The sequence below is a fragment of the Mesoplodon densirostris genome, chromosome 2 (assembly GCF_025265405.1).
Source record: "Mesoplodon densirostris isolate mMesDen1 chromosome 2, mMesDen1 primary haplotype, whole genome shotgun sequence".
In the NCBI taxonomy this organism is placed as follows: Eukaryota; Metazoa; Chordata; class Mammalia; order Artiodactyla; family Ziphiidae; genus Mesoplodon; species Mesoplodon densirostris.
Genome location: NC_082662.1, coordinates 144412244 through 144438810, shown reverse-complemented (window position 1 = coordinate 144438810; position 26567 = coordinate 144412244). Strand labels below are relative to the sequence as shown.

The window sequence follows — 26567 nt, the reverse complement described above, 5'->3', positions numbered from 1 at the left end:
TGGGCACAGTGTTATTTGCAGATCCAGGGTTGCCACGCCTTTAATCTGCTCTACTTTCCAAGATGCAGTTCAGATGACACCTCCCCCAAGAAGACTCTGATCTCTGTCCCAGACCCTAGTGCTGGTCGTGATGGTCTCCATGCCCCACGTGCCTGGCTGATCTCAGCACTCTTCCACTTCACTGCAATCATGTGTTCACTACCTGTCTCCTTCCAGAAAGGGCAGGGCATTTCTCATTCATCTTGGTGTCCCCAGCACTCATTTGGGCCAGGCATAGCCATTTAATAAATACATTGATTTAAAGGAATCACCCCCCCCCACCATATCGAACAGGTCAGGGAAAAAAATAAAAGACTTGAGAGAGTGCAAAATGACAGGACTAGGGAGTGGTCTGACACATCAGGAAGCAGTCTAGCTGCAGGTGGGATCAGGTTCCTAAGGGACGTTCTGAAACAGGGTTTTTAAGAAACCCTAAATCCAGGTTATCTGTCTGGAGGGGTTAGGAGATTGGGAGTTGGACTGACAACTTCTTGGGTCTTGCTCTAAGGAGCGAAGATCCTCTATAACGACCTCATACCTGGGCAGTGAGAGTGGGCAGAATCCACCTCTTTCTTCTATTCCTTCCATCCCCTCACTCCACTTCCACCCACCTCCGCCGCCCAGGAACCTCAGCTCTTTCCTTTCCAACAGAGGATTCCGGCTGTTGATGCCTGGAGGGACCTGGCTGCAGGGAGGAGGAGGGAACTCTCCGTCCGTCCCTCCCTCCTTCTCTATCTCCCCACCCTTCCTCCCTCCTCCTCCCTTCTCCTCCCCCTGCCAGCTCTCTGTCTCTCTCCCTCTTTCTCCTCTGAGGCTGTGGAGTCGCCTCGCAGCAGCGAGCAACGAGCGCCCTGCTCCCAGTCCCGGCTTGGAACTTAACTGTATGAGTGCGGGTTCTGGAACCCCGGCCCCGGAGCTGCGAGTCCGGGTCTGAACCTGGGGCACAGCGGTCAGCCTCCGAGGCCCTGATTTGGGACCGAGCCGAGGCGCTGAGCGCGGAGCGGGAGACCCGGGCGGGCCGGCGCAGCAACCGGCTAGTCAGGGAGCAGGACCGCGGAAGGCAGGGAGACGGCCGCGAGCTGAGGGCAGAGGGCAGAGTGCAGAGAGCGACCTGGCTCGGCGGAGGGCGCCGCCCGGCCGGAACCGAGCTCTCCGCCCCGGACGGCGGCCAGTAGTGGGGTGCGGACCCGGGGTCGCCACGAGTCCCGAGCGACTCCCCGGCCGACGGCTGGGGGCGTGCCTCCTCCCAGCCCAGCTGCCCCAGCCCCGCGCGCCCGTTCGTAGCGTCGCCGGGGAATGTGAGCGGGAAGCCCAGGCTGCCAGCCGCGAGGACCCGGACGGAGGAGTAGCAGGAGCGCGGAGCCGCGAGCCGCGAGCCCAGCGCCCGGCTGAGTAGTAAGTGCGCCCCCTCTGTGCCCAGAGCGCGCCGCCGCGCCCCCCTCTCCAGCCCTCCGAAGTTTTGACACTCGCGACCTCGCGTTTCTGGGCACACGCCGGCTCTCTTCTCTGCGAGTTTCCATCCTTTGCAAAGTTTTTCAAAAAGGAACGGACCCCCACCTACCCCTCACTACTCCGGCGGTGGCGTCTGTTCGCGGGCAGACCCGGGTCCTTGTGGAGAGGGGTGGCAGCCTGGTAAGGCCGTGGGTGTCTGTGTCTGTGCGCGCACCACAGGAGCCGGGCTTGGGGTGCCCCCCCCCCCCACGGCCGCTTCTCGCCCACCGGCCGGGGGCACTAGGTCTTTCTCACCAGCCCGTCTGTGCGCCCAGTTCAAGGATTTCCCAGCGGGAAGCCGAGGCGACCAGTGCGCGTCCGGCTTGGGGCTCCGGTGCCCGCACCGAGGCGCGGATCAACCCCTGCCCTGGTTGTGTGGGGTGCCGGGGGCCAGCCACGCAGCCCCTCTCACCCTTCCAGGTTCGTTTCCCAGCGGACCAGCCGGGCGCTGCATCCTGTTTGTTTTCTGCTCCGGCTGCTCCAGTTTCAACCCCTCTCTCCTCCCACCCTAGCCTCCTTCTTACCACCCCTCCACCTCCTGCCTTTGGATGTCGGAGGTGAATCTTTTCATCCCTGTCTCTCTGCAAAAGCAAATGTGCCTGGGGGTAGGGAGGTACGGAGGTGGGAAGGGGGCTAGTCGCTCGGTTCCCAGAGGCTCGCCATTGTTTTCCCACCCCGCGCGTTCTGTGCGTAAACACACACACACACACACACGTACACGTACACACACACACACGTACATGTACACACACACGTGCGCGCCGGCTGCTTCCAGTCCCCAGACGCGCAGGGATCGCCCGCGGGATTCTCCCATCTGCCCGCCTGGTCTTCCAGTCTGGAGGTGCTCCATTACTTAACTGGAGCTGGGGAGGGCAAGAGACGTAGGGGTTGCCGGAGAGTCCCGGGCGGAGCCGCGAGCTGGGCCTGGGCGGGAAGTGAATTTTGAACTTCAGCCCTGGACCTTTCCGGGAGGACCCCGAGCGCACGAGCGGCGGCCTCCAGCCCTGGAGGACCGACGGCAGCTGCAAGGACTCCAGCGGCGCTCTTGGCAGCCGCCTCCGTGACAAGGGCTAGGAGGAAGCCGAGGAGTTTTCCTGGGAAGTTTGCTTTGACTCTGGGAATTTCCGGGCAGGGCGCCTTGGCGCTGGCGCTTGAAGGGGTCTGGCGAAAGACAGCCAGAGAAGATGCTGCTGCTCTGGGCTCTGGGCGGAGTTTCCAGAGACCCTGCTTTCTACTGTGCGCCCTTGGGGAGTGGCGCTCGAGATGCTGGGGTTCAGCATACTTTGGTCCTAATTTCCCGTCTATGGACAGTGTGAGCTTGGGCGAGTCCCTTAACTTTTCTAGATTTTTCCCCTATGCAAAATGGTCAGAGCTATGCACACATCTTTGAAACTGGCATCTAATGATCAGTTAAGGGATACTGGTTTGGAAGGTATGAATGCCAGGATGGTAGTTGGACCACTGCAAGCCTAGCTTAGGGTTAAGAGACAGGGCTCTGGCGTTGGATCCCAGATACTGCCACTGGAGACATGATCTTGAGAAGTTTAATCTTACTGCTCTGTATCTGCTTGCTCATCTGTAAAATGGGTTTAATATGAACAGTACCTACTTCATGGGGTTGTCTTAATAAAGTGAAGCTCATACAACAGTACCTGGCACATAGTAAGTGCTGGAGAAATGTGACCTGTTATTGCCATTATTACTTACCTGGCTTTGTACAGACCCCAGAAGAGCATTTTGGGGTTGTGCTCATTTAATCGATTATAATAATTGTCCACTTCTGGGAAGGAAGAAACCTCACACTTCTTCCCACCCTTTCCTGATTTTAGCACCTCCCTACTCCTTGTATAGTGCCATCTTGTGAAATCTTTTTTTTTCTTTTTCTCCTTCCTCTCTTCTTCCCTCCCTCCCTCCCTTTACAACTTTTGTGAAAGGCATTTTATTCCCTCCTTTTCCTCATTCTTAAAAATAAATCTTGGCCCAACTGTAGTGTTCTCAGTGCAAATCAGGCCCCAGGAAGGAAGCATATCCCCAAGAGTGTCCTGACCTGGGCTGCTGACTCAGGATTGGATGCGCATTTGTGTCTCTGGGGCTGGGTGAATTCATGGAGAGAGGAGCCCCAGTGCCTACGGCCCTGGGGAAGAATCAGGTGGGATGGGCTGAGGCTGTTCCAGGGGGAGCTCTGCTTCCGAGGTGGCATCTGTGTTGCCTGCTGCCAGGGCTCACTTGGGAACCTGGAATATCCCAGCTGCCTGGGCAGACTGGATGTGGGATTTAGGGTAAGTAAGGGGCAAAAGTTTCACCTTCAACTTTCCACTTGCAATTGGAGCGTTTACTAGGAATTTGGGTTTGTCATAAGTTCCTTGTCTGATTCTGGACCCTGCAAATGCACAACACAAGTAAGGGGTAAGCTGTGTGACAGTGAGGAAGAGCAGGCAGCTGCTGCCCACCCACACTGCCTTGGACAATGGACTCCTCTCTCTCTTTTCTCTGACCCTCTAACCCCATCCCCAGTCATGGGAGAGGATGGCCAGGAGATTGGTTCTTGGAGCTTGGAGATCCTGCAGGTGGGCTCTCAGTGATGAGAACCAGCATTGCAGTCACCCTCATTCATCCCTTTAACAGAAATTTGTTGAGCTCCTATTATGTGCCAGGCCCTGTGCTAGGCAGCAGGGCTTCAAGGGTGACCAAGACAGGTAGTGTGCCTGCCTTCAGAGAGCCTTCTTTCTAGAGGGAGGAGACCGACAATAAATAACTTGAAATAAGTAACCAAGACAATATTAGATCCTATGTGATTTTCAGAAATATGACACGGTGATGTGATAGACGATGTATGGGTGGGGACAGGCAGGGGAGATCCTAGATGGTGAGGTCAGTGAAACCTGCCCTGGAGAGAGACTAGCTCAGTCCAGGCCTGAAGGATGAGAAGGAGCCAGCTGCCCAAAGACCTGAAGGAAGGGGATTCCAGGCAGAGGGAACAGCAAAAGAAAAATCCCTGCAGCCAGAACAGGGTTGGCAGTAACAGTGGGGCTGGAGAGGGAGACTGGAGAAGCCAGGAGGGCCAGAGCCTGGTCACACGGGACCTGGTTAGGAGCCTGGATTTTATGGCCAGGGCCATGGGAAGCCATTGGAGAGTTTTAAGGAGGGGAGTGACATGATCTGCTTTACGATTTTAAAAGATTATTTGGTACACAAGAAAAAAACCCAGCTTATTTGGTAATCAGAGTTGCCCCAGGGGAGGGAAATGGTGGATGAGGGATGGGATGAAGGAAAGATGGTGTTTTCAATGTAGATTCTTTTGTCCTTTCCAAATGTAGTACCATGTGCATGTATCAACTATGCCAAAAAAAAAAACCCCCAAACCAGAAAGCATAGTTGAAAAAGAATAGCTTAAGCCTGGAAAATGTATATAATAAAAAGTTTTTAAAAAAATCTAAAACTGGTACTATTGTAGTACCAATTTTGTAAAGATAATGATACGTACATGCACGTCCATCACGCACCTACATAGATGGAAGACTAGATGGCTGCCTCCGTGTTTACAGAGGTTAATTCTGGACACTGGGCGTATGGGTGATTTTTATTTTCTCCTTTATCTTCTGTTGATTTTTCCAATCTTCTACAATGGTCATGAATTACTTTTATAAGTGGGAAAGATGTGAAAAAGAGACATCGCTTTGGCTACTACATAAAGAATAGTTTGAAGGGGAGCAGGAATGGAAGAAGAGAGGCTGGCTAGGAGGCTGATTCTGAGTTGAGATGATGACTTGGATAAGGCGGGCCGATGGGAGATCATTCTGGAGGTAGAGCTAATGGGTCTCTAACACGATGCACTGCTCTTGCCTAGAGAGGGCATTCCACCCCCAGCTCAGATTTTGTAGTCAGGAATGCTGGGATCAGTCATGGTGACAGACAATTTCCAGTGCCGCCTTGGCTTTGGAAATGTCTTGAGTTTTATCCACAGCCTTATTTCCATCTTTCCTCCTAATAGGGAGAGCCCCATCCTGAACATTTTGCTACTATGATAATTAGCAGATTCAGGGCAACATGATACGAAGGATTTAGAGCCAGGAGAGATGTTCATCACATAACATCTCTGAGCCTCCATTTCCCCACCTATGAAATGGGGTAACAGCAATACTTATCTCTTAGAATTTGGGAGGCTCACGTCTGATGAAGTCTGCAGCAGTGCTCCATGAATGGTAAGGGTCTGGGTTTGCTGTTGCCAGACAAGTGTTTGCTTGAGCGAGGCCTGCTCCTCCAGAGGATCTAGGTGTTCCTGTCCTTGAGGGGCTGACACCTGATTCTACACAGGTTTTCTCTTCTCTGGGGGTGCTTTTTGAGATTGGCCCTTATTGGGCAGCTCCTTGAGTAGGTCACCAGGAAGCTGATGCTACTGGAAAAAGTGGAATTCAAATGCAGCTGTGCCCACACGCCCCCTTCCCCAGCCTTATTCAGGGGTGAAGCTGAGTGTTTGAAAAGGGCTCTGTGCTGGGAAGGCCTGGCCAGGCCCACAGTAAATCGTGCTTTGAATGGGAATTATTTTTGTGCTCTGTGTTTGCTTAAGAGGGCTCACTCCTGCCTGAACTCGCTGCAGTCCTCACCCTTTGCTAGTCCTCTTCCTGGAACCTGGATATGTTAGCCGGGAAGGCTGTAACGGTGCCTGTCACCACTCGAGGGACCAGGACCCATGGAGGGTTGCTTTCATATCTCCTGTCATCTCCCTATCTCCCCACTCCCAAGCAGGAAGGCATGCCCTGGATGGGGTTCTTTGGCTGGGTGACAAAGAACCCCTTCTTTGGGTGACTGCCCCTTCCTTGGTCCTCCTTCCAGCTCCTTGGGAAGACTCAATTAGGAGATTTGTTACAGGCCAGCTCAGCAGGGCCACCTTCAGCCTCTGCCAGCTTCTCTGATCAGGAGTGACTCTGTTCCTTTTAAAAATTCAAATACTTTCTCTAAGAAGCAGTGACATGGTAATTCCCTCCTAAGAGAGGGGTGGAGTTGGGTGGATGGGGCATTCACTTCCGCTCGAGGGCCTGTTACATCCATGGGTCTAGCCAGAGACCCCTGAGACTGGACCTGCTCAAGCCTTATGATGGTGAAGGCCCTTGTGGCTCTCCTAGGAGCAGGTTTCTGTCCAGAGTGACAGTGGTCAGAACTCTGAGAGGCTGTGAGGTGAGGAGGAAGTGGCTGGGGTTTCCCCTGCCTACTCCCAAGGTCATCAATGGGTGAATCCAAGGCCTGGGCATGGCCCAGGATGTGCTGTATGTGGCCCAGCATCTCAGAGTGTGCACATGAGGGCAAGATAGGAGAGCAGCAGGGACTGAGATTTGTACCCAAAGGTTGAAGATCCCAGCCAGGAGCGTTTTTAGGGGGGAGGGGTGTGTTGGGGGGTAGAGGAGAGAGAGGAAGAAGTGGGGACAGTATCTCTAGCTGCCACCTTTTTTCTTAAATAGCATGATTACCCAGGCTCATTTGGCCACTCAGGGAGGCCTGACACATGCCATCAAATCTGAATTCAGTTCTCTTGATACGCACAAAGGACTCCCCTCCCCTCATCAGTGGCCTTAGCATTTAAATGGCCTTGGCACAGAGCCCCATAAGCAGCCCTAGGGATTGTGGCCAGGGCGGAGGGAGGGTTTAGTGTTACTCCCCATCTTGTCCCTCTGTGTCTTCTGGGGACATGTCCGAGGTAGAGTGTCAGTGTTTTGGCTTGAAGAGAGGGGAACGGGAAAGGGCCACAGATGGGGCAGAAACACTCAGGCTCCCTTCTCCCCTGGTGGTTTGGGTCTGTAATCCCTGCCAGGCCTGGAGCTCCCTGGAGGATTCGCCCCAGAGGAGGCCAGACTGTTCTCCTCCCCTCAGCCTTACCTCCCCCAGTCCCCACCCCCTGCTTGACTCAGAATGGAATGTGCAGCCTGTGGAACAGGATGGGGTGGGAACTAGTTCCCAGAGGGCCTTGGTCCCCATCTCTCCCCTCCCCTCCCCTCCCCCCACAAATCGGATAGGAGCCTCAGGGCTGGGTCCTGCTCCTTGGCAGGGCTGGAGGTGCCCCACTCCAATCCCAGGCCCTGTGCTGAGTGATGACAGAGGCGGGTACCACGGTGACCCAGGTCCAGCCATTTGAAGGAGCAGCCAGGGTGGGGGGATTTCTTTATAAGTCCAAGACGTTGGTGGGTGGCCAGTTAGAGTCCAAGGGGTGTAGCAAGCCAAGCAGACCCATCCCCAGCTCTAGTAGCTGGGGGTGGCCTACCCCAGACCTCCACCCTTTGTTGACTTCTGTTTTGTTTTAATTGCGGCTTATATTTTCTAATTCCTATTTTCTGTAGTTCCCAAAAGTAGTACAACAATGTGTATTACTTTTGTAATCAGGATGGAAAGGATTTAAAATATATGTAGAATTGCCAGACAGGGAAACAGACAAAGTAGTCAGTGTTTCTTCTCTGGAAGACTGGGAGTCAAGGCTTGACCAAACAGTAGAATATTCTGCAGAAAGAGGGGTCCCTGGCAGGAGGGGCAATAGTTGGAATATGATAAGAAGGCCTGTAACACTGGACTGATACCCTTTCAGGATGACCATTGAATAGGCCTATGAATCCCCCTGGTGGGCTCTGGGAGGGGGGCTCTGGGCTGGGGTGGGCTGTGCAGGGACTGGGCCCAGAGGCCTCCTACATTGGCTCTGGCACCTGGGGGGAGGCAGGAAGGGGAGTGAGCTTTGGCTTAAGCTGCCCTCACGCTGACTCAAAACAATTAACCCCTGCCTGGCCACACAAGACAGGTCCCTGCAGCCCCGAGTGGAGGGTGAGGAGTTTCCTGTCTCACTGTGAGGTGTGAAGCTCTGGAAACCTTGCTCCTACTGAAACACAGCCCTTCTGAAGGAGCCTAAAGTCATTCACCCATTCCTGTGAGGCTTTGGTTCCTGGCTTATCCCTCGAAGGGTGGGGTGGGGGTGGTGAGGGAAGGACAAATAAAAGATTACTGGGAAGGGACTGGAAGGAAGCCTGTGTGCAGGTACAAGCAGGCTGTCCGAGGCCAGTGGGGAGAGGAGAGTGGGGAGTGAACAGGGAGCTGTTGAAAGCAGAGGGGAGGGGCCCCTCCAGCCCCTGACATTTCTCTGGCTGCCCGGCTCTCCTCTCTGTGGCCGGTGGAGAGGAGGGAGGGTATGTGCGTGTAAGTGTGTGTAAGTGGCCAGGCGGGGCCTACACCCTGAAGACCTTGGTCAGCCCCTGCTGGACCCCAGGGGACAGGGCTGTGCCTCTAAGAGCCCCCAGGGGACAGTGGAGACATTAGACCAATGTCAGGAAGGCAAGGGGAGAGCGGACTGGGAGGCAGAGAGAGAGAGCCTGGCCGGGGCGCTGCTGAGGAGGCCCGCAGAGCAGAGCGAGGCCTCCTTTCATCCCTCCTCCCTGAGCTTCAGTTCTCCCAGAGCCTCTGGTGCCTCACACAGATTGGGGGTTCGATTCCAGTCCACCTGGTGAGGGCGGGCAGTGGGTGATCACCCTCCAGCCTCCTTTCCCTCTCTACAGAGATGCAGTCTCCTCCCACTGTGTCATTGTGAGCATGGGACTGCAGTCACCCCGCCCCCCACCAAGCCAGGGTGAGGGTGGAGAGGGTCGGGGAAGAGCTCTGGACACTCGGTGGGGTCCTCTAGCTGGGGCTGGTGGGGCCGGGAGAGGGAGGCCTCTCCTCTTAGTCGGGGTGAAGGGCTCAGCTGTCACAGGTACTGGAGCCAGGAAACAGGGCAGAGAACAGAGAAAGGGGATCTGTCACATCTTGCCTGGGGTAGAGGTAGGTAGCAGAAGAGCTTTCTCTTTGGTATTCGAGGAAGTCAAAGGATGAACGTGACTGTCAAGTTGGAATAAGTATACAGGTCTGGGTGAATGAGGTTCTTGGAGTTGTGCAGTGCACAGTCTGCACAGCTGTACATGCTGGCCCTTTTGGAACTGGTTCAGAGCATCAGGTCCCTGTGGTTTTCACAAAGTAAGTTCGTTCCTCTTCTACCAGCTCTGCCTGGCCTTAGGTCCATACGCCTCAATTTGGAGGTGATCTTTGGCTATGTGTTACCCGTTTCTAGGTGTTGATTGACCTGGAGTTTGGGGAACCAGAACTGAGGAGCGGGCTTGGGTGTGAGCGAGGGTATGGGTGCGTTGGGCAGTTTAGAGAGGGTCTGGAGCGTTTGACTGCCACCACCCTCCTTGTGGAGTCAGAGTCCTGTTGGGATAACTGGCCACAGGCGCAGCGAACCTCCTGACTCCTGAGTGAAGGCTGGCTGGGTTTAGGAGTTCTCAGATGGGGCGGGCAGGTGGGGAGGAGGGCAGGGCCCTGCCTCCCCCGACAGTAACCCTCCCCCAGGCGCCTTTGCTGGCCTGCGACCCACTGGGTCTTCTCTATGTCCCTGCCTTCCTCTCTCCCCCTCCCATCACCCAACTCACTCATCCCTTGTCCTTCAAGATCCTGCTCTTTGATCTCTGAAGAGATGACTGGCTAATCGGATTTACCAATCTAAATTCATGTGCTGGTGGCAAGTTAACAGGTAATTCTTGAAGCTCTTTTAACTGGCCACCAGGCCTTATCAATCCAAGGGGGGACTGTCAAAGTGGGAACCTAGGGTGTGGAGGTGGGGTAGGTGTTTGGGCCCGAGGGGGCTGTTCCATTGCCCATTCACTCAGCAGGTAGGAGGGGAGCGCCTTCCTCAAAGCTGTGCCCTGTACGCTGGGGCTGAGAGAGACCAGTGCAGCCCTTACACAGTTTTGAGGAAGATAAAGATTAGATATTCACTGACAAAAGTGAAGGTAGGGAGGTGCAGGGGGAGGGCTGTGGAGCATCAAAGCATCAGGGAGGGGCCCCACAACCGGATTTGGGCCATCAGGAAAGGCTCCCTGTAAGAGGAAACATAATGACCTGGAGGGTGAGGAAGAGATAGCTTGTCAAGAGCATGTCAGAGAGAAGAGAAGGTTGTAAGGACAGATACCCCCCATGTTTTCCAGGGCCCCCACCTGGGTCTCCAAGGGCATATCCAATGGTCCTGTCCCTCACCAAGGACCCTGGGGCATCATGACTTTGCGGGGGAGGGTGATTGGTGGGCACTCAAAGACAGGGTGGCTAGGGGCTCCTGACAGCCTTGTTCGACTATGAATTGTGTATGGCAGCATGGGGGAGCATGGGTTTTGGGGTGCACTAATAAACATGGGGTGTGCGGGGGCGCCTGTGGTGTGTGGCCCAAGTGACCCAGGGATTGGAAGCCCAAACCTCTCCCAGGCAGCTGCGGTGGGAGTCGGGGGGCGGGGATGGGGTGCAGGATTGCTAGGACCAACTGCAAATTAGCCAGGCTGGCGTTAAATGCCTTTGCTGCTTCTCTCCTCCCCTCCTGTCCCTCCCTGCCCTCCCGAAAATCAACAACTGTGTCAACAGCAGGGTAATTGTGCTTGGCCAGCAGCCTCTGGGGCTTCCAGGACCAGGCAGGTGCTGGCAGGGGCTGCCGAGCCCCACGCTGGGAGCAGGCTGGGTCTGGCTGCCAGGGCTGCAGGATAAACAAGGCCTCACACAGGCTGGCTGGGAGGGAGGGAGGCCGCAGGCAGGCAGGAGGGAGAACAGGTGTCTCAGGAGCACTGCGGAAACAAAGGGCCTCTTGTCTCCTCCTCTCCGGCCCCAGGGAGCAGCCCCCTCCCCGCCTCTCAGGCCCAGCCTCGAGACCAGTGGCCAGGTCAGCCAGGGGGTGCTGGGAATGAGGAAAGGGCAGGTGCTGACCTCCAGACTCCCCTGCATCTTGGTGCTTGTTTTTTCTTGCTTGAGGCAGAGGTAAAACCAGTCCTTAGGAGGCACGAGCCCTGGAGGCAGGATACCTGCCTCTGAACAAATCCACTGGCCATGAGGCCTCTGCAGGTCTCAGTTTCCCACCGGAAAGACAGAAAGACCCTCACCGCTGCTGGGGCACCCAAGGAAGAAATGGATGGGAGACAGGAAAAGGACCTGGAGCTTTTTAGAAGAAAAAGAAGCAGCAAATGTCAGGAGTAATGGAAGGTGGGGCAAGAAGTAGGGAGACCTGGGCCAAGGGATTCCAGCTGGGATTTGGGGTGGAGTTGGCTGGGGTGCAGCAACACCCTCTTCCCTCCATAGCCTTTAACGAAACAGACCTTTACTGAACACCTGCCATGTGCCAGGCACTGTACTAGGGATGGGGAGGCAAGGAAGAATAGCATAGTACCCGCACAGACAGACGGACTGGAGCCAGACTGCCTGTGTGGTCTTGGGCAAGTAACTTAAAACCTCTCGGTGTCTCAGTTTCCTCATCTGTAACATAGGGGTGATAATAGCCGCTGCCTCATGGGACTGTTATGTTGGTTAAATGTGTGAAGAGATGCCTATTGTATATAGTAAGGGATACATAAGAGAAGGCCATTATTGTTCTGCTATTGTCCTTGTCCCTGAGAGAGTATCAGGGACTCAAATCTTGCCAGAGTGCAGGAAGCAGACAAGTAAACAAATAATTGCAGTCCAGTCAAGTGCTAGAGACTAGGGATGTCCAAGGGCTCTGGAATGCCCTGGAGGAACAATCAACTCTTCTAGGATTATTAGGGAGTGATTCATAAAGGAGGGGCAACATTTGAACTGGGCTTTGAGTGAGGTATAGGAGTTTTCTGGTCAGGAATGTAGGAAGGGCCTTCCAGGCATGGGCACCCTGTGAGCTGCAGCCCTGAGGTGTGAAGGCGCCTGTTTGCACCTGCATTAGGGTCTGTGAGCCCGACAGCTGGAGGGTGACTGGGCTGGGCTGCAAAGGGCCTGAGCGGCAGGGGGTTTGGGCTCATCCCTAGTCTGTTCCAGGGTCAGGTGCCAACTTTGGTCGTCACTCAGTATCTTTCTTCCTCCTCCCCACACCAATACATTATGAATCACTCAGTGTAACGCTGGAATATTCTTCAACTTATAGAGAAGCGGGATGGTTTGGTGAAAACACCATGGGGTCTTAGAGTCAGAAATTTCTGGATTCGAAGTTTTTGGATTTTGAATCTTGATATTGGGCCATTTACCTAATTTCTTTGAGCTGCATAAATTGGGGTCATGGCTTCTCCCCTCTGGCAGAGTTATGGTTGGGATTGGAGGAATTTTCTAGATATATAGCATTTGCCCAGTAAACGGGAGCTCTTAGGGTTACTCTCTGTGTGGTCTTGCCAATGCCATAAACCTTTCTGGGCCTTGGTCTCTATCTGTAAGGGGGAAACAGTGGTCTGTCTACTTCCTTCCATGATTTTCAAACTGGTAATGGGCCAGGCTGCCCATTTCCTGGGTACATCAGTCAGGCCCAAGACCCAGAAGGATCAGCTGGCAGCCTTCCCAGGGCACCAGCTGGTCCTGCTGGACTGAGTGGAGGGAGCTGACCTCCGGTGGTCCAGCCCAGGTGCTGCTCCCTGTGCAGCAGGCAGTGGGGCTCCACATCCTGCCTTTCCCACAGGGGTGAAGCCCTCCAGGCTTCCTCTAACAATTGCTGTGCTGGTGTTTGAGGGGCCGATGGGCAGTAGAAGCCAGTGGGCACCAGAGGAAACCAAGGCCCTGGTCTAGACTGTGTGTCCTCAGGCCTGTCACTTCACCTCTTAGAATCTTGCTTTTCCCATCCGCAACTTGGGGAGGACCATTTGGACCCCTCCTGGGATAAAACGAGAATGCTGTGTTGCTGTGGCAATAGAGTCAGATGAGGACGATGACAGCTACCCTAGTAACTTTTGTTGCAGTTTCAAAATCCAGATATGGAGTCAGACACTTAGTCACACTCCCTCGTGTGTACCTGGTGGTGCCCTCCACGGTGTGCTTCCCTCCACGCAGCTCATCTCAGGGGTGCCTCATGAAACCTTGTCAGTTAGGAAGGGCAGAGAGTATCTAGCCCCCCATTTTTTTTTTTTTTTTTTGCGGTACGCGGGCCTCTCACTGTGGCGGCCTCTCCCGTTGCGGAGCACAGGCTCCGGACGCGCAGGCTCAGCGGCCATGGCTCACGGGCCCAGCCTCTCCGCGGCATGTGGGATCTTCCCGGACCGGGGCACGAACCCGCATCCCCTGCATCGGCAGGCGGACTCTCAACCACTGCGCCACCAGGGAAGCCCCTAGCCCCCCATTTTGTGGATGAGGAAATTGAGATTTAGAGACAGGGTGGTGGGACCTCGTAGTTCCACGCTGACTGTGGGTCTGAAGGGATGAGGCTGATCCACGTGACATGTCTGACCATGCAGCAGCACAAGAGGGAACCCACTCCAGGATCCTGCTGCAAGGTCCTCTGGTCTCCTGCCCTGGCATGCTGCCATTGGTTTTGAGGAACTGGTGATGGGACAGGCTAGGGGCATCGAGGAATGCCTGGAGTCCGTTTCGTCTCCTGACAGTTGCAGGGAGCCCATCCCGGGTCCAGATCTGGAAGGGTGTTTGCCTTGGCGAGGCCACCATCCTCCTCTCCTCCCTCATTTGCTACCTTGGTTGTGCCCATCGTGGGCATGACCCCATTTTCTCTTCCTTCTCTGTACTCACGTTTCTCCAGTGGCTTCAGGATGAGGTGGGGTCAGGGAGAGAAGCTGATTCAGGAAGATGGGGCTGGGACAGTCCTCTGGGGTCTCCTGGCCAGGTGGTCAAATAGCTTCCTAGGTAGCCCTGGAAACTACCTGAGTCAGACAGAGGCAGAAAGAGCAGCAGTGACACTTGGGTTTTTCCAAGGGCCATGTACATGTTTACATATAATTTGCATATGACGAATACACTGAACACAAGTTTATAATCTATCCCCAGGCGGATTTGCCTTTTACTATTGTTCTTTTCAAAGATGGCTGCTCCTGGCTTTTTACTCTTGTCCGGCCTCACTTCTATTCTGTTCTCCCCATCCTCCTCACAGAGGGCAGGTGATGGGGGTGGGGGGGGCAGGGGCGGCGAAACGACACAGACAGAGGGTCAGGTTTAGGTCAGCCCTGCTATTGATCGCCCTCCCTGGGGTGAGCACAGAGGGTGGCCCCTGCCACTGAACACACAGGCCTGGCCTCCCTGCCGCTCCCCAGCGGCCCTCTCACCTATGAATGTGGCTCGGGGCACCTTCACAGGCAGGTGCACAGAGCTTGGCATTTAGCAGGTGCCCAGTAAATCTCAGGATAAATCGAGATTAGAGACAGGCAGGAACCTTGGAAAACAAAGACATACCCTGTTCAGGCTCCTTGGTGCCCAGCTTTTGTGCCCGTGAAGGACGAGGTTGATGGGGAGAAGTGACCCTCTAAGGAGTAGATTTCTCTCCTGACTGTGGCCAAAGGAGGCATTTCTTTCTCTTCTTGGCCTTGCAGGAAATAGTGGTGGGGATGAGAGGAGCAGAAAGAAAGGGCCAGGCCTTCTATTATTTTGTTTTTCAGATTGAGAGTCTGTTATTAGCAATTTATGACGACCAGGTCTGCAGCCAAGCACATACTGTTCTCCACTGTTGTGGGGAGACTCGCAGGGCCATGGCAAGAGGCTGGACAGGAAAGGCAACCAGGTCAACACTTTTATGACTGACCGTTCGGTGCCTCGGCCTGTACCCGGGGCAGCTTTAGCACGGGGCCAGTTTGAGCCCAGTCCTGTGTGGGGATGGCATGGCCTCCCCATGTGAACCCAAATGGCTTCAGTAAGTGGGGTGAGCTCCCCTCCCACATCATGCTCACTGAGGCTTGGGCTGCAGATTGCTTTCTGTGAAATGGGGTCAGGGCAGTGACTCTCAGAGCAGAGTCACTATAGAGTTTCTCAAGATGGCAGGGCCTGGGAAGAACCCTACAGAGAAAAGGACAGCAGCTGTGTGGGAGAAGACCCCAGAAGAGGGGGAGTGGGCAAGATGACCACCCTCGTGGAAAGAATGGTGCACAAGCAAAACAACCCCCTCTCTGCAAAAGAGCTGAGCTGGTGGAATTTAGCTCCGCGGCTGCGAGATCGGGGCAGTAGATAGAGCTCTGCGGGCGCCTGGGCTCTGTGTGTGCAGGTTGTTGTGTGGGGTCCCGGAAGACAATGGAGAGGGCAGGAGCAGCACCCGTGGCGCCCCCTCCACCAGGCTGGCCTCGACGCTTCCCTGGACTCATCACCAGTCCCCATTCCTGGACGCAAGCCCCCTTCCTCCATCCACTCCTCCCGTAAGTTGGTTTCATTCTTCCCTTGATTTCCCCTCGTTCCCCTCCCAACTGTTTGGCTTTGACTAGAAGTAGCTACATTAGCCATTCTTCAAGGGGTCAGTGTTCCCCCAGGGGGCCAAGGTGCCAAAGGGCAGAGACCTTTGGTTGGTGGAGGGCTTCTCAGGGTTAGGGGCGGTGGTGCCTGATCCCCGGGCCTCTGCTTCATGGCTGGGAGGAGCCCAGGCTGCTTCGGGGAGAGCGAACCAGCCAAGTGGCTGTTTCTCGCATCCCAACTATGTCCCCAAGCTTGGTGCCGTTGGATGGTTGTTGAAGGGCAGACTCTCTGCAAGGATAAGAAGCTTTTGTGGGAGTCTGGAAAGAGCCAGGGCAGAGAATGTAATGCGTTGGGTAGTGGGGGAGAGGGATGTTGGGCAGTGAGAGAATGGGCCTGGTTTCCAGCTGTGAGGATTGGACTATTATCTTATTATTATCCTCACACAGCTGACAGCCACTCAGTCCTGAGACGGGTTCCTTGTCCTCTGTTCTATGGGTTGACATCCTCTTGCCCGGCCAGCTCAAGGCTCTTGCCAGGGGTTCATGAAAGGATGAACTCTGAGATTTGATCTGGCATGGATAAGTTCATTAGGTGTGTATAGAGCACGTACTCTGGGCCCAGCACCAGACTCGGGGCTCTGTTAGCAACCCCTGTGTCTTGCTAAGACAAATGTTAGTAGGGCTCCTCTGTGCCAGGTGCTGTAAGGAACAACGGGGACTAAGCTACCAGCCGAGAGGCTAAGGAGCCCTCGGGGGGCGGGGGGGGCATTAGCTTATAGTTCAGTTAGGAAGAGACCTCCAAGGTCAGAGGGAGCCTTGAATGCAGGCCAAGGAGCTAGGACTTTATTGACAGCGAGGAACCAGAGAGTGTCTCAGAGAACTTTCAGAATGGGTGGCTCATTCCTTCAGGCTGAAACTTCTCTCTCATTATTCTGCAACAAACTTCCAACAGAACCCTGTGCTTTTTCTTTCCATTCAAAGACATTTTTGCTGCCTTCGGGTCGTGCTGAACCATCTGGTAATCAGACAACTTCCCTTCCCCTGCAGGGCTGCGACTTCCCAGGGTGTGAGACCAAGCCTGGCAGCCTGCGGAGGGGAGGTCCCTTTTCCTGGTCTGCCCTGACCCACACTCACCCCGGCTTTGGTCCCACAGGGGCTCAAGTGAGTGAGAGTGGCCAGCTTTCCTGGGATGTGCCATTCCTCGATGAATGAGCAAACTTATTTTGTTCAGGATTGATCAATATGAATCTCTGGATGTCTTTTTTAAAGGCAGTGGTTTGATACATAGTTTTAACAAATAAGCTGTTCAGGGATGAATAAGTTCTACCAATTCCTTATTATGTGAAGGCACTGGGTGTGTGTGTCGGGGGGAGGAGACCAGACCCTGCCCACAGGGAAGCTGTAATCTGTCTGGGGAGGTGAGACAGGATCATGGGAAATAGCTGCATTGTGGGAACAAGCCCTTTCGGCTGAGTTGGCCTGGGCACCAGGACTGCTGGAGACGTTTCTGTCTCCATGGGCTTGGTTTTGGAGGCTACGTACAAGGTGGAATCAGACAGATCCCAGTTTGAGTCCTGGCTCTGCTTCTTCTGAGCTGTGAGATTTCTGGCAAATACGAGAACTTTCTTAGAGCCTAGTTTTTTCACCTACAAAGTGGGAAAAGATGAATACCTACTTCCCAAGGTTAAAAGGATTCAGTGAAGTGATGTATATATTACAGTGCTTAGTTCGGGGCCTGCAGCATAGGAGACTCCAGTAAGTGGGAACTGGTATTAGTATCGCGGCCACTGTGGTGGTGGTTGTTAGGGCTTGTGCTGGGGTGGGACAGTGCGGCTCTCCTGGGGCCTGTATGGATGTGGGGCAGCTCCTCCCTTGGGTCATGAGCATGACCTCTGTGGATCTGGGAAAGGGGGAGGAGCACCTCTCCAGAGTGTGGTGAGTACAGACTTGATCGGCTCTGACCCCTCTCTCAGCCTCCCACTGTATTCTTCCTTCAGATTTGGCACACAAATGTGCTGTGTGACCCTGGCCAAGTTACTTAACTAATCTGTGCTTCAGCTTCCAGAACTGTAAAATGCTGCTGACAGTCGTACCTGATACTGAGAGGATTAAATAAAAAGGGTTATATGGAAAGTGTTCAGACAGTGTCTGGCACAGGGGTGTGTGTCTTATCCAGGCATTTACTGCTGTAATTATTGCTGTGGTTATTCTGTTACAGGAGTGACCCATGCACTCAAAGAAACGAGGGAATGAGCTGCTGCCCCAAGTGTTCCAGGAGCTTGGAGCAGGGGTGGGGGTGTGGGATGGAGGTGGGCCGGGGCGTGGACCCCAGTGTGTGGACCCGGCTCTGCTGGCGCTGGGGAGCAGCCCAGAAAAGGGGGTGAACTCTCTCACACACTAGCTGCAGGCAGGGTGTTGCCAGGTATAGAAGAAATGATATGGCTCAGAGTGCACTGCCTTTTGTCCTTTGCCCAGTGTTGTCCCTTAAACCAGTCACTAAGGGGACAGTTCTACACCAAGTAGAATGGATTTTTGCAAAACGGGTGAAATTCACGTATAAGTTGGGATCGCTTGGAAGCATGAAACCACCACATTCACCAAACCCAGCTGCTGGTGAATTTTAATAATTCATAGTAATAGACAGCCTTTAACTAACCTTTGGACTCTGGGCCCTTGGGAGCTGCCTGCAGGAACCCGGCAGGAAGTGGAGGCTGTCCCCCGGCACCCAGCCCCACAGCCGAGAGGGCTAATTGGGTTGGGAGTGCCTGCGGGGAAGCAGCCTTTTCTCCAAGGTCCTTGTGCTGTGGTTTTGGACTTGGAGTCAGGTGGACCTTCAGTGGGATTTTGCTTCCACCCCTTAGCTTCAGATGCTTCAACTATAAAATGGGTTTTGTTGCTGCCAAAAATATCTGTGAGGTGCTTGGCTTGTTGTGCCCACTCGAAAAATGGCAGGTGCTGTCACGATCTTTCTGCTGATTTGGGCTGCAGCCTGAAGGTAGAAACCAGGGGCTTAGCAGCACTTATATTTCCGCAACATCAAAGACCTTGGACCGCCCCCCCCCACCGCCGCCAACCCCAAGCTTAACTCTGAGAGAAGAAGTAATAATTCATCCCATGTGCAAATGGAAAAACTGAGACCTTGCAAGGTTGGGTGGTGTGTCTCGGGCCCCACAGTGAGTTACAGGCGTCCAAATCCCTTATACTTATATGGGGCTTTCTAAACCATCAAGTGTATTAAGTGCTTTGACATTTAGAAAATCACTACGCTGAGGCTCCAAGCAATCTGGTGGGGTGTATTTTGACTCCCAATTTACAGATAGGAAAACTGAGGCTCAGAGAATTAAGACTCGCCCAGGATTGCACCTTGATTTTGTGGCAGAGCTAGGGCTCAAACTCAGACCTTCTGCCTCCAAATCCAGGGCTCATTTCCACTGTGCACTCAGAATTATCACGTGGGTCTGTGTGATCCTCTCTGCAATAACTTTTTCCCTCCATACCCGTAGATCTGCTAGGTGGATAGTCATGAGCCAGGAGGGGAGAGGGTTAAATTCCTTCCTAAGCGAAGGAGCTGGTTTTGAGCTGGGCGCCTCCAGTGACCCCATCATTGACCCTCACCCCCTGGGTCAGGGCGACAGGCTGTGGGGGAAGGGAAGCCGAGCAGCTTTAATGGCCCTGTGCGGGCAGAGGGAGGGCCTAGGGAGGCAAGAGCAGGGGAGGGGACGCTCATCTCTCTTCTTCTTTGGACAAAGATGGACAGAGATGCCAGTGGCTTTTTTCAGTTTCCATAGAAAACCCCTAAGGTTCTCTTGCAGTAGAAGGCCATCAGCGTGGCCTGAACTCTTAATCAGGCCCTGGAGCACCGGCAGCTTTTAGATACTGGAAACGCTGGGATGTGTTCTTGGGTAAGTGCGAACTGGGATAGTTTTTACCGGTAAAGGTACCAGTAATAGAAAACGGAAATATCAAATGAACCTTAGGGCAGGATGGGACTTTGGTCCCAGCCTGTCATTCATTGAAGAGGAAAAGGATGATTCGAGTGGCCCACAGAAACCAGCACCTACCTGTGCAGTAAGTGGATGACTCTGGAAACTGGGAAGGCTGCTCCTTTCCCTCCTTCTCTCCCCAGGGGGCCCCACCGCAGTCACCCCCTCTGTTAGCTCAGATCTTCTGCTTTAGAGTCTTTGTTTGGATTATTGTCCCTCTGTCCTCCCCAAATAGACCTCAAGGAGGTCCAGAGCTGTAGAGTAACTGCCCAGGGTTGTTCAGCAAGTCGGGGGTGGGGAGGTGGGGAGAGAGCTGTTCTGGAAACCAGGCGTCGGCCGCTTTCCTGGAAACTGCCACCCTAAGAAGGACAATTGAGGCAAGGATTTCCGGGAAAGCCAAGGAACTGACTTCGAGGAAGTGACCGAAATCTCTTCCTCTATCCCCATCTTCCTGCCCCCAGATCCCTTTCCCTCCCTGCTGAGGAATCCTCAATACACCTGTCTCTGCATGGCAGGTAAAAGCCTTTCATTGTTCCTAGCGGTGAGGGAGGCCCTGAAAGGAAGGCCTAGCTGGTGGGGCGGGGCGGGCACTGTCTGGCTCTGGCCTTTTTAGACACTTCAATTAGTTACGTTAATTATGGCTTTGTGAGCAAGGGGTTCTCTAAAGGCAGCCAGTCTCCAGCCTGCGAGCTCCCTGACCCCTGGCCTGACATGAGTCCCCAGCCTGTGAGTCTGTGTTACGCTCTCACCTCTGCCTGTCTGCAAGATTAATGGTGCCATGAAGGTATAAATTATTAGCAGTTTCATGTTCTCCATCTTTTTTTTTGTGGTAGCATATACAATAATGAAATTTACCATTTTAATCATTTTTAATTGTATAGTTTGGGGGCATTAAGTACATTTACATTGTGCAACTGTCACTACTGTTCTTCTCCAGAAGTTTGTGTCATCCCAAACTAAAACTCTGTATCCATTAAACAATAACTCCCCCTTTGCACCGCTCCCCAGCCCCTAGTAACCTCTATTTTACTTTCTGTCTCTATAAATTTAACTATTAAGTACCTCGTATAAGCAGAATCAAGAAATATTAGTTTTTTTATTATTTCACTTAGGCTTACTTCACTTAGCGTAATGTTTTCAAGGTCCATCCATACTGTAGCATGTGCCAGAATTTCCTTCCTCCGTAAGGCTGATAATATTCTGTTGTATATGTATACCACATTTTATTTTATCCATTCGTTCCTCCATAGGCACTTGGGTTGTTTCCACCTTTTGGCTATTGTGAATAATGCTGTATGAGCACGGGTGAGCAACATCCCTTCAAGGCCCTGCTTTCCCTCCTTTGGGTATACATACCCAGAAGGGGAATTACTGGATCATATGGTTATTCTATGTTTCAGTTTTTGAGAAACCACCATATTGTTTTCCACAGCAGCTGTATCATTTCACATTCCCACCAGCAATTGTCTGCATCCTTGCCAACACTTCTTTTTGCTTTTTCTTTGCTTAAAAACAATAGCCATCATAAGGGGTGTGAAGTGGCATCTCATTGTGGTTCTCCAACTTTTTATGGGGAAGCCAGGCCCCGAGAAACGCTGAGATGTGTGCTCCCCATTGCAGAAGCAGTCAGGCCCTGGGCCCACGCTTCCGGGCCTCTGTCACAGCCTCCATGTTCCGTCCGGTACTCCTTTTGCTACATACTTGTCCCATCAAGAGGAGGCAGGTGAGGGGAGGGGGTATGAATTCGGAGTTCGGATTAACATATACACACTACTAAATATAAAATAGATAACCAACAAGGACCTACTGTATAGCGCGGAGAACTATACTCAATATATTGTAATAACATATAAGGGAAAAGAATCTAAAAAAGAATATATATATATGTATAACTGAATCACTTTGCTGTACACCTGAAACTAACACAACATTGTAAATCAACTATACTTCGATTAAAAATTTAAAATTAAAAAAAAAAAAAAGAGGCAGGTGAGGTCCTTCTGCTACCTTGCTCTGTCTGCTGATTGTCAGGGCCCTTTCCTTCCCATCTGTCATAGGAGCAGAATGGCCCAGGCCCACCAGAAGTATCTGGAGGGTAGATGACCTTGTGGGTGAAGAGGAGGTTTCAGTAATATGAGATTGAAAGAGTTGTATTGTTTTAACCCTGGGCATTGGATAAAGTAAATTATAGTACAGCCACTGAAGAGATGTGCAACCATTACAAATGACTTCATGAAGAATTTTCTTTTCTTTCTTTTTTTCTTTTTCTTTTTCTTTCTTTTTCTTTTTTTTTTGGCCGTGCGGCTTGTGGGATTTTAGTTCCCCGACCAGGGATCCAACCTGGGCCCTCGGCAGTGAGAGCGAGGAGTCCTGACCACTGGACCGCCAGGGAATTCCCTAAAGAATTTTAAATAATTTCCAGTTTTTAATAACATGAAAACCTCCCCTGATATATTAAGTGTGTGTGTGTGTGGTGGGGGGAATAGTACAGAAGCTTGCTTATGAGCTGAATGATGAAAAAGAAAACCACACACAGGAAAAATATTTGATGGAGAGAGGCCAAATTGTTATCAGTTGCCACCTCTGGATTAATGGAAAGTGACTTTAATTTCTTTTTGTCTTTACGTTATTCTAAATTTGCAGATTTTCTACAATGAGTACACATTCCTTTTAGAGTCAGAAAAAAGTTGGTAAGAAAATAAGATGACTGCAACAATAGTTAGGCACATATGTTGGGGAGATCTATGAAGTGCACAGCTCTGCTTGCTGCTGTTGGTGAGAAGCTAAGGGAGAGGGAGTGGAGGTGTCGGGGTAGAGGGCAAGGAAGGATGGCCAGGAAACAAAGAAGAGGTGATAGCTTAGGGAGCTCAGGGACTGGGGCAGCCCTGCGCCCTCCAGTGCTGCCCTGAACTCACTTGGAGGATGCTATGTTAGGACCCTGGCTTTGAGTCATTTGACGTCTGCATGTGGCGTTTGCCTTTGACTTTTCTAACATCAACTGAGCTAAGACCTGCTTGGGTCCCTTGACCCCGCATCATGAGAGCAGCAGAGGGCCAGCAGAGGTTGGGGTTGAGGGGCAGGTGATCAGGCTCCAGGTGATGATTTTCCATGGCTCTTGGGACCTCAAACAAGTGGAAGAGAAGCCAGTGTAATCCAGTGCTTGAAAGAAGGGACTCGACAGCCAGTCTCTGGGTCAGTGTCTTGCCCACCACTCACTGGCAGTTGCTTAGCCTCCTTAAGCCTTTGTGTCCTCATCGGTAAAACAGATGATAACAGTAACTATTTCACAAGGCTGGGGAAAGTATTAAAAGAGCTAATGCCTATCCGTAGCCTTAGCTTATTGTGTGCCTGATTCCTGATGTCTGGTTGAGAGGTGGATTCTGACGCTAGACGGCCCGGGCTCAGATCACCTCTGCGCCTCGGTTTCTCCATCTGTAAAATGGAGATCATAATATCATCTACCTCAGATGGTTATGGTGAAGATCGATTCAAGTGATCCAAACAGTGCTCAGCACATAGTAAATACTCAGAAAATGTTAGCTATGATCAGAGGGGTACACACCAGAGTGGCAGCCAGTAGTGTGTGTCTGGCATCTGCCAACTCATCTGATTGTCCCAAGAGTCCCATTTCACTGGTTAGTGCCCATGATTCAGTTGTTAAATACTTTGAATGTCACCATTGTTATTTTATTATTATTACCATTTGGGGCTCCAGATGTCAAGATCCCTCCCAGAATCATACCATATCCCACCCCTTTGCCAGATCTGGCTCTTTTCTGCCTCAGTTTCCAAAGGGTGCTGGTGCTGGAAGTTGGGGTCCCAGGCAGACTGGGGTGCAGGCTGGCTGCTTTGGGGATTGTTGGATGAGCATTTTAGATGATATCAAAGACTATGAAACTGTTCTCCTCCCCTTGCTCCCCTGCCCTTTTGAAAAGGAGCCAAAGCCAAGAAAAAACAACCACTCGTAAATAAAGGGGACCATGAAAATAACAAAAAGAAAACAGAAATCTTTTGTGTCAGTCTTGTGTGCCGATGTGGTAGATAATGGGAGAGGAAACATGGCCTTTGCAGAGAAACAGAACGGAACACTTTGTTCACTGGAAGAATGAATGCTGCTTGAGCAAGAGCTGCTCAACTGGGGTTTCCTATGAGTGAGCTTGTCTTGGGGGAGATGGTGGTGATTAGGTTTTCATAAGGCACAGGTGGCATCCCGCGCAGAAACCCTGGGTTGGGGGAAGGGGAGGCTATGGGGGAAGCAGCAGACCTGAGCAGGGTGCCCAAAGGTGAGGCTAATGCATCCCAGTTCAGCCCACGGGCCCCGCCCGGTTCAGCCCACGGGCCTCGGCCATCATGACTGCAGTGCTGCCAGCCACCTTGTTGCTCCATTGTCTGCCCAAGCTGGGGAGCTGGATGCTCAAACCTCTCTGGAAGCCCCCAGACCTCCCCTCAAGGTGTATCTTTTATGGAGCCTTAGGGAGGCACATCCCAGGGAGGAGATGAGGCCAAGTGTATTTGCTGAATAATTGCACGCTGAACTTCTGGGTCAAGACCGTGTCCTGTCAACACTTGCTTGCCTGGTGGCCTTTCTTGGTGACTGGCATTTATTGACTCCTCTTTCTTGTACCACTTACCTATCTTGATCGCTGCCCCATTTCCCCTGCCCCTGCAGTGGCTGGCTGAGGCAGGAAGAGGGAGAAGAAGTCGGGAAGGAATCAGATACTTTTCCTGAGCCCTCAGGGACCTGAGGATGTGGTGTGAAGGTGCCCACTTTGAGAGGCGGGCTGCGGGCTCGCAGGTGTGTGGAGGCTGATTTTTTTTTTTTTTTTTTTTTTTTTCCAGTACGCAGGCCTCTCACTCTTGTGGCCTCTCCCGTTGCGGAGCACAGGCTCCGGACGTGCAGGCTCAGCGGCCATGGCTCACGGGCCCAGCCGCTCCGCGGTATGTGGGATCTTCCCAGACCGGGGCAGGCGGACTCTCAACCACTGCGCCACCAGGGAAGCCCTGGAGGCTGATATTTGAAATACCTTTAAGAAGGGCCTTCACAACGTTCACTGGCTTGGGGCAGAGAGCTCTGGCTGCAGAAGTTCCCTGGAAGCACAATCACTCATTCATTCGATCACGATAACAACACTAAGTGCCAGTCTGCTTTGTGCCAGGCATTGCACTAGTATTTTATATCCAATACATATAAACTCTCCAACAACCACGAGGAGTAGCTATTGTTGGTCCCCTTTACAGATAAAGAATCTGAGGTGTGTAGAGGTTAAGTCTCGGGTATTCACTGGGCTCCCTCTTGGAGCAGCGAGGAACTGGCTGACTCTCCACTTCTCAGCCGTCACCCCCAGCTCCAGATCACAATGGTTATACCGGTTACAGCTGTTTAGCACGGCTGTGTTCAGGCACTGGCCTTTGCCTGTTACATCGTTTACTCCTCACAACCACACTAGTGGGTATCTATTACTGATCCCATTTATAAAGAAAGTAGTAGGTTTGGAGAGTTGAAGAAGTCGGCCTATCCATGCCACTAGTTAGAGGGCTGCTGGGGTTTGAACTGACTGTGCATGTCTCCAGAGCCTCCATGTCACCATAGACCCTGAGAGCCTAGTCCACATGGCTTGGACTTGTCACCAAGCAGAAGCCAAATGCTGCCTGGCCCACACCAGCCCCAACAAAAGGGATGTCTGCAAAGATGAGACTTTGTTCAGCCTGGTGTTTACAGGCCATTCCCACTTGTCCTTTTCCCCCTCTGCAGTCATTCTTCTAGTCTCCACCTTCCTGTCCCCTCCTGGGGTTGGCAGGGGATGGCAGGGGTTAATGGAACAACACTTTACCCTCTAGCTCCGGCTCTGGAGGAGATGAGGGAGCTTGTGAGGGTCTGCAGAACTTCAGTGCCGTCGGGAAGGGAAGGCACGGGGGGTTGGTCAGGTAGGCCGTGACACGGAGGATGTAGGTTTCCTGGGCAAATTCAGGTCCTTGTGGCCTGGGTGTCTGGCTCAGCATAGGCACCGGCCAGGGCAGATTTCAGGGTGGTTGGGGACACCGACAGAACATGCAGACAACCTAAGTAGGTAGTGAAACAGCGCCAACGAGAGGGGGACCTACAGGGGACAGGTGGAGATGGAAGAAGATGACACTCCCAGTTGTCCTTTGGGTGTGGGTCTTCTGCGTGTTTGGCGTGCAGGGGTGGGAGAGGCTTCCCCAAAAGGTGAATGAGAGGGTTCAGTGAGCAAACTTTTTTTTTGTTTTTTACAAACATCACATTCAGTCTTCTCAATAATTCTACGAGATAGTTGTTATTTGTTCCGTTTTAGTGATGGAGAAACTGAAACTTCCCCATAGTCACACAGTAGTATATGGTGGAGCCAGGCTTCAAACACAGGTCTGGGTGACAATAAAGCGCATTTCTTTTAGCCATATCAGGATGCCTCCCAGCAATGCCAGAGGGTCACACATACCTGCCAGCCTCTGGAAAGCCAGGGACATGCAGGGATAGGTGTCTCACTCTGGGTGCTCTGGGGGTAGGGAGGGAAAGACAGCCTCCTTGCTTTAGGTTTCTCTTCCTCTCTCCTTCCCTGAACCTATATTCTGTACCAGATTCTCTAAGCTTGTGATTAGCTTCTAATCACAAAGTAGGTATTGGAATTTCCATTTTACAATGAAGAAACTAAGGTTTTCAGAGGTTGAATCTTTCCCCTGAGTTTCCAAAGTGGCCTTGGTTTCTTTCGATTAATTCTTCCTTGGCCATGACTCAAGTCAAAAACAACTAGAATCCTGTAAGCACCAAAGACAGTGGCAAATCTATCTTTGTTAGACCGGATCCTGTTATCTGGGGTAGAGGAAGAGCAGCCAGGGCACCAGCCGACAGATGAAAAGACATGGGTTTGGGCATCAGTGAGGCCTGAGTTCA

General features: G+C 52.6%; 1 protein-coding gene across 4 annotated transcripts in view; it reads left to right on the top strand.

Moving 5' to 3' along the window:
• The first annotated feature begins 851 nt into the window (after positions 1-851).
• Positions 852-26567, top strand: part of SOX13 (SRY-box transcription factor 13) — a 44195-nt gene continuing 18479 nt past the window's right edge. For all 4 annotated transcript variants that reach the window (XM_060088459.1, XM_060088457.1, XM_060088458.1 and 1 more), the window contains exon 1: positions 852-1434. The gene's annotated coding sequence lies outside the window, so the exon portion shown is untranslated. The remainder of the gene's footprint in view (positions 1435-26567) is intronic.